Source organism: Lampris incognitus, chromosome 18, assembly GCF_029633865.1.
Source record: "Lampris incognitus isolate fLamInc1 chromosome 18, fLamInc1.hap2, whole genome shotgun sequence".
NCBI lineage: Eukaryota > Metazoa > Chordata > Actinopteri > Lampriformes > Lampridae > Lampris > Lampris incognitus.
In genome coordinates, this window is record NC_079228.1 from 30,258,470 (window position 1) to 30,266,584 (window position 8,115).

Consider the following 8,115-nt stretch of genomic DNA (forward strand, 5'->3'; position numbering starts at 1 on the left):
AGGCAAAGCTAATGATAAAATGGTGGAAGTTGAAGAAGGAGGACTGTTGTGTGGAGTTCAGGGAGGAGTTAAGACAGGCACTGGGTGGTAGTGACAAGTTGCTGGATGGCTGGGGAACCACTGTAGAAATGATGAGGGAGACCGCTAGGAAGGTAGTTGGTGTGTCATCTGGACAGAGGAGGGGACACAAGGAGACTTGGTGGTGGAATGAGGTAGTACAGCAATATATACAGAGGAAGAGAGAGATGGCAAAGAAGAAGTGGGAGTCACAGAGATGAAGACAGTAGACAGCAGTGCAAGGAGATACGGCATAAAGTGAAGAGAAGTGGCAACGGCAAAGGAAAAGGCGTATGGTGAGCTGTATGAGATGTTACACCAAGGAAGGCGAAAAGGACTTGTACCGATTGGCTGCAATATATTTTGATGATGTCTGTAACTGTCTGTGTTAGCTTTGGTTCAAGGTTCTCATTTTCACAAGAGTGGGAATCGTTTACTGCTGAGCTGACGGCACACAAGCGACAGTGGGTGCTACACCTTGTTTGTAGTCAGAGAAACTCAGTTGCAGCGGGTCTTTTTACCTCTGCAGCCTTCATCCAGCTACATCACAACACTGTCACCATATCGTCATCACATTTCAAATGGAACAAAAAAATAACGAAAAGTTGCAGATTGCAGTTTTAAGTTGAAATATGGTTAAGCGTCCCAACATAAACACAAGCGCCCATGCACACACTCACACTAGTGTATTTACATTTACATTTTATTCATTTTGCAGATGCTTTTATCCAAAGTGACATAAGAGAGCCAGGATTTAACAGATAGATTCGAGTTACCAACCGGAAAACATGAAGCACCACAGAAACCATATCATCATAGTACAAATGAAATAGTAGTACATTTGCTACATAGAAATCACATCATAATAGTATTATATAAAGTATTAGTATTAGTGGTACATTCGTTCCATAGCACTTATATCATAGTCAAGAGTATATGTCACCTTGAGTACGTTAGTATTAGTAAGTGATCAACGTACAAAGTAGATTTACATTTCCACATTTCAGTATAAATAGTATTTATAGTATATACTATACTGTACACTAGTATATACTAATTTGGATATGATCATTTCTTCTCTTGACTCTTCTTGGCTCCTCAAAATACAAACTATTGTATTTCAGGAAACAGGAATACTTTATTTGTCATTTTATTTCATGTCGTTCCCCTCAACCCACAGCAGTGCAACACAAAGACAAAAACACATATCTAAAAACTACAAGAACACATGCATCAAAGTATAAAAAAAATATATTCACTGTCCGAGACAACGAACGCCAGGATGACTGTATGAACTGCCGGTCTGCATGTGCTAGCAGTTAGCTTAGCCTGCCCAGCTTCCGCGTCCTGTCAGAACAACCTCGGTGTTTCCTCCTCGGGCGCAGCTCCAGGCAGGGCCGTGGTCCCTGGGCCCACCGGATACAGAAGACCAGCTCCCCCAGACGATCCAACGCCCGCTCTCCCAGCCAGACACCTTTGACACACCTCCCCGCACTCCACACGACGACACCAAAAACACGATCAACGCTAGGCGAAGCCGCCGCCAGACCACCCTCGGTGTTACTGGAACTGCCGGTGTCACGGCACGATCTTCTCGGGGTAATGGGCTAGCAGTTAGCTTAGCCTGCCCCGCTTCCGTGTCCAGTCAGACTGCCTTCGATGTTTCTCTTCGGTGCAGCTCCGGGCAGGGCCGTGGTCCCTGGGTCCACAGGACCCAGCAGACCAAGCTCTCCCAGCCGATCCAGCGCCAGCTCTCCCAGCCATCAAACGAAAACGTGGACTGACGTGGACAAAGACACTGCATGGACGGTAACTGGGTGAGACTGGTGCAAACGTGAATTCGCGCCGCCATCTTCCCACACCGGAAGCGGAAAAAATGTCTTCCATTTGCTTCCATTATACTAATGGAAAAGTCAGCAAGCCGATATTGCCCAGTTCCATCAAGTTTTATATGAGAATAAAGTAATTGGCTGGATGAAATAGATTAATATTTTTAAGCCAGTGTCTCTAAGAGAGAGCCGTTGTGCTGTCGAGCCCGAGTCACAATCGCAATCAGTTTTATTAGCCAAGTAACTTTGGGATTTTCTCTGTTTTCCTTGTAAAAACTATCACAAATTTGTAAATAAAGAGTCCAAATAAACTAGGGGAATAGTGTAAAAATCAAAAGTAGGAAATCGTGAAATTGTGGGAGTGCAGGAATGAAGAGACGGAGAGATCGAGTCCAGCCAATTCCGTTTACTCGCCACACAAAACAACACCGACGGAGCACAATCTCTAGTGGCAACAAGCTACCAGCTAGGCCGTCGGAAACATGGCTCCACCTCCCGGGAAACGCGAAACAGGTCCTACGTCAGAAAGCTGAACGTCTTCCTTAAAGGAGCAGCAGCCCCTGGTGAATCTATCCTCGACTGTGATTCACCACAAAATAATGGTTTCTTCCACATAGACGGAAGGGACAATACGATACACTCTTTGTTAGGGTCTGATGGGTTGGACTGATAAGGGAGGCATTAACAGCATGGTGCAATTATGGACACTTAGCAGGTAAATATGACACTTTGTAAATAGCCGCTCTGGTCAAGATGTCGCACCTACATATCTACAATGTGCACTACCTCTTTAAATCGCATGTGCAATACAAATGTATGATTGTAAATACATATACAACTGCTGTATACTGGTTACAAATTATTGCTGTTATTGTTGTGGTTGTAACAAATGTATATAATATAGTATGTAGTTGTGAGGTGGATGGTAGGTGAATATATAGTGTATACCTCTGGTATATATGGTAATATAGTGTAATATAGTGTGAGTATATAGCACTGTATATGGGCATGATGGGTTGTGGAGTTGTGGTATGGTATAGTGCATGGACAATACAGTATATAAGCATGTGGTATAATATCTTGGCAGAGGTTATTGATTATTCAACCATAACAAAACTCTGTATAGTAACTACATACATGCTCACCTCCAATGTCCTGTTGTTGTTCTACATATCTCTTGTTTTTTTTCTTTTTTCTTTTCTTTTTTGTGTGTGAGTGATGTCTGCAAGTGCTAGAAGCTGCTGTGAACCAGTCAAATTCCTTGTGTTCATAGGCACACTTGGCCAATGAAGTCAGTTCTGATTCTGATGATGTTATTCTTTTTACTGTCACATTTTAGATCCCAGTCACTTGTTTGTCATACTATTGAAAGAATAGTCTCCACTGTTTGTTGTAGTTTGTCTGCAATTTGCAGAGTTAACGTTGAAGACAGACCCCCTTGCTTTTTTTAAACAAACGTTTGCATGATTTGATTTTTTCTTTTTTCTTTTTCTTCAGTTTTTGTTGCTGGGGTAGTCTAACCATGGGGGTCATCTCGAGTCATCCTCTGTGTGGAGTTTGCATGTTCTCCCCGTGTCTGCGTGGGTTTCCTCCGGGTGCTCCGGTTTCCTCCCACAGTCCAAAGACATGCAGGTCAGGTAAATCAGCTGTACTAAATTGTCCCTAGGTGTGAATATGTGTGTGTCAGCCCTGTGATGACCGGGCGGCCTGTCCAGGGTGTCTCCCCGCCTGCCACCCAGTGACTGCTGGGATAGTCTGCAGCATCCCCGTGACCCTGAGAGCAGGATAAGCAGTTTGGATAATGGATGGATGGATGTTGCTGTTTTTAATTTCCGGTGTGTCTTTCACTGGTGTCTCGGCCGTAATGACATTTCTGTGCGGTCTTTTTGCACAAAGACCTGGTTGGTGTTGGTATCTGGAGGGACATTTGGTCTGAGCCTTGGCTTACTGTTATTTTTAGTATGGTCATTTGTTCTCTATCTCTATTGAGTTAAGTACAGTAGGGTGACATACTGGGTCATAGCACAGACTCAGTAGCTGAGGTTTTTGTGGAGATGGCCTTCAGACTGTGCTTCGGTCTGGCTGTTTGACCGTTCACCTCTCAGCTCCATGGGAAGACGTTTTCATCCACTAGTAAAAACATTAACGGATGCATACTCAGGCAAACTGTCAGGATCTGGCCGATCAGATGAAACCTCAGACACAAAATATAATGTGGGGCTCAAACAATAATTTCTCTTAGATTGGGTGTAAAGGGTAAGTTTGCTTGTTTTGAACCCAGACATCAAAACGTCAGGCATCATTTAAAATTATAAAGACTGAAAACTTCACCGACAGCTTCAGTATCCAGAAACTCAACGCTTTGCTGAATCTTCTTGCTGGGATGAAATACATTGTAATGGAGGGATCATTTCAAACGATAATTACGTTTTCTTTCAACCTGGCTGTTTTTGCAGCTTTTACTTCGTACATATCGGTTATGACATTATTTCACTTTGTTCATATTGCGGCATGGTTAGTTAGTATTGCAGCATGATGATTATATTAGAGGGACCGCTCAAGTTGGACGGTTTGGAGACAAAGCAAGAGAGGCAAGATTGAGATGGCTTGGATGTGTGTAGGAGAGATGCTGGGTATTTTGGGAGAAGAATGCTGAATATGGAGCTGCCAGGGAAAAGAGAAAGAGGAAGGCCAAAGAGGAGGTTTATGGATGTGGTGAGGGAAGACATGCAGGTGGCTGGTGTGACAGAGGAAGATGCAGAAGACAGGAAGAAATGGAAATGGATGATCCGCTGTGGTGACCCCTAACGGGAGCAGCCGAAAATAGTAGTAGCAGTATTGCGGCATGGTGGCGCAGTGGTTAGTGCTGTCGCCTCACAGCAAGAGGGTCCTGGGTTCGAACCCCGGGGTTGTCCAACCTTGGGGATCATCCTTTGTGTGGAGTTTGCATGTTCTCCCAGTGCCTGCGGTGCGTTTTCTCCAGATGCTCTGGTTTCCCCCACTATCAAAAAGACAAGCATGTTAGGGTTAATACTTCTGTCTGTGTCCCTGACCGAGGCATGGCAAGATGAACTGGAGTTGGTCCCCAGCTGCATGGTGGCTGCCCACTGCTCCTAGCTACACAGCTAGGATGGGTTAAATGCAGAGTGTAATTTCCCTACAAGGGTCAATAGAGTATATCAAAATCAAAAAAACAAAACAAAAACCAAACTTCCATGTGACACCATGGCTCCCCTAGCAGACATGCATATAGGTCCATGAACATAGGCACAAGTGTTTAAAACAATAAAATCTGGGTAAAAAAAAACAGTTTTTGAAACATATTCAGTAAAGAAAAAAAATTCACCTTTGGAAAGAAGTCTTTTTCAGAGATGTTTAAAGGAGGCCAGCTGTTGAATGGAAACTTCTGATTTGATCATGACCGATCAATCAGTGAAGTGTACGAGGAACGAAGTCTTGAGTCTTGAGAGGTCTTTTATGGATGCACGTCAACATGGAGAGAAAGTACAGGGAGACACACTCTGTCCTCTGTCTGAGGGAGAGGAGCAATAACACACAGACTTTTACACATGGAGATGGGGAAGGTAGTTCAAACCAGACAGTCAAGGTCACAATGTTGTCGACTCCCCTAGAAGAAACAGTGCGTCTAGGGGGGAGAGGGAGAGAAAGGGAGAGAGAGTGGGAGAGAGTGGGAAAGAGGGGGAGAGGGAGGAGGGGGAGAGAGGGAGAAAGAGGGGAGAGGGAGAAAGAGGGGAGAGAGGGAGAGCGAGAGAGGGAGAGGGAGAGAGAGACAGGGGGACAGAGGGTGGACAGAGAAAACTTTGATGGTATGGGCCTTAAGCTAATTAAAGTAGTGCCTCACTGAATACATGATTAAATGTATACTCATTATAGAAGGGTATAATAAATATTTTCTGACACCGTCCCAATGGTGAACTGATGAACACAAGACAAACAACATTAGTTTTCCGCACTGTTTTTAAATAGGTTGTATCTCTGAGACTTGTAAATCTATATTTGTCTTGGCTCTCCTTCATTTAAACCAAGCTGATGCAATATCAATTACACTTTTCTTCCCAACTCACTTATTTGCAAGTCCCTGTCGGGCAGGGACTCTGTAATCAGAGTCAAGGTATACACTGGGTGGAAACAGAACTTGTGAATCATTCACATGTCCCACATCCCCACAGCTAATCTATTCCGGCCTCGGATACAGTGAAAACCAGCCGTGCCATTAAGGATTAGGTGATGTTTGATTAAACATGCGGTTCATTTTCAAACACGGCTGGTTCCCACGGTGTCATATCTGATCCTGGAGGCAGCGGCAAACACATACTCCATATTACATAGGTCCAAAATGGATTATTGGTAAACCAAACAAAAATAGAAAATTCCTGTCACATTTCCTGTGTTTTTTCACATTCTATCAATTAACTCAACCCATTCTGTGACATTACTATATAAACACTATAAACACATCAGCTATAGTTATGTTACAGTTATAGTCAACTATAGTTATGCTGTTGGAACACTTTATATATTATAGAAATACTGTAGTATTTGCATAGTAGTGTGTCTCATAAACCACAGGACATACTAGCTATGTCCTAAAGTCATTTTTACCATTTTAAGATACTGCATGTTTGCATGAGCTTAAAGGCTTTGACAGAGTTGTATACCAAATTTCAGCCACTGCTGGTCAAATTGTAGGTTTGCTTGAAATCTTTTTGTGAAGATATCTGCAGGGTATAAACTTCAACTTGGTCGTGCACTTTGATGAACAGTCTCCACTTGCTGAATTTCTCCAGTGGATACAACATGTTTGAATTTTTGCATATGCCACGTTTACTTTTTTTTTTGTGGATCCCCGCCCCCTTTCTCCCCAGTTGTATCCGGCCAATTACCCCACTCTTCCGAGCCGTCTCGGTCGCTGCTCCACTCCCTCTGCTGATCCGGGAGGGCTTCAGACTACCACACGCCTCCTTCGATACACGTGGAGTCGCCAGCTGCTTCTTTTCACCTGATAGTGCGGAGTTTCGCCAGGGGGACGTAGCATGTGGGAGGATCACGCTATTCCCCCCAGTTCCCCCTCCCTCCTGAACAGGTGCCCCGACCGACCAGAGGAGGCGCTAGTGCAGTGACCAGGACTCATACTCACATCCAGCTTCCCACCCGCAGACGTGGTCAATTGTGTCTGTAGGGGCGCCTGACAAAGCCGGAGGTAACACGGGGATTCAAACCGGTGATCCCCGTCTTGGTAGGCAATGAGTTGGCCGACACGCCACCTGGACGCCCCTGGTTTGTTTTTTTTTCCAATCCAGTTTTGTTGTTCAGTGCTTCACTTATGCGTACTTTGACATGTAGCGTGTAGTTTATTAGCTGTGTATAAAGACAACTGCCTGAAATGCAAAGTGCAGGCCAGAGGTATCGTCTCTCTCCCATTGCGGTCCATGCGGGGAGAGCCTGCCTCAGGGTCACAGAGGGGCATCCGCATGACATTTCATTCACACGGTCCATATAAAAGCACTTTCCCTCTCCCGGCTTCATTCACACCAAAAACTCCATGCAGTCTGTGCAGTCGCCCGGCAGAGGGAAATTATCTGTCCCCACATTACCTTCCACATGGCCGGGCCCATAGAAACATGAAAAAAACAAAAACCAAGACGTAATGCTGTTTCAATGTTGCATAACCACCTCTGAAGTTTAGTTTGCTAAAGTCTGCAGCAGATTTACAGGAGACGTTGGCTATTGCATCGCATACGGCTCCTGTAAATCTGCAACAAACAAAGAAATAAATTACCCAGTTGTCTCTTTAGTGGCATTTGAGGTTTAGTTTGCATTTTATTTGTCAAAGTCTATCACAAACAGATGGTAAAAGTCATAAATAAAGGTACTTCCACATAGTAAATTAATTCCAAGCAGATTTGAATTGAAAAAATACACAAATAAACGATCATTCCCGTGTTTCGTTTTGCTCGTCTTGAGCTTTGCAGAATAATAAGAAAATGTCCAGAGAGTGATGATCTGATTCAGGATGAGCGTCTTTACAATCTACATCCAAGGCAGTAAGGCGTTAAAAGTACAAACAATGAATAACAAACGCTATGCAATGGAATGGTCATTCCGGATATTAGATGGGCCAACATCAGCAGATAGAGCAAACTTATAGACTGCTAGTTAGTATCTCCAGAATCATGTGAAGATGTTTTAAAGTGTTATTTCTAAACTT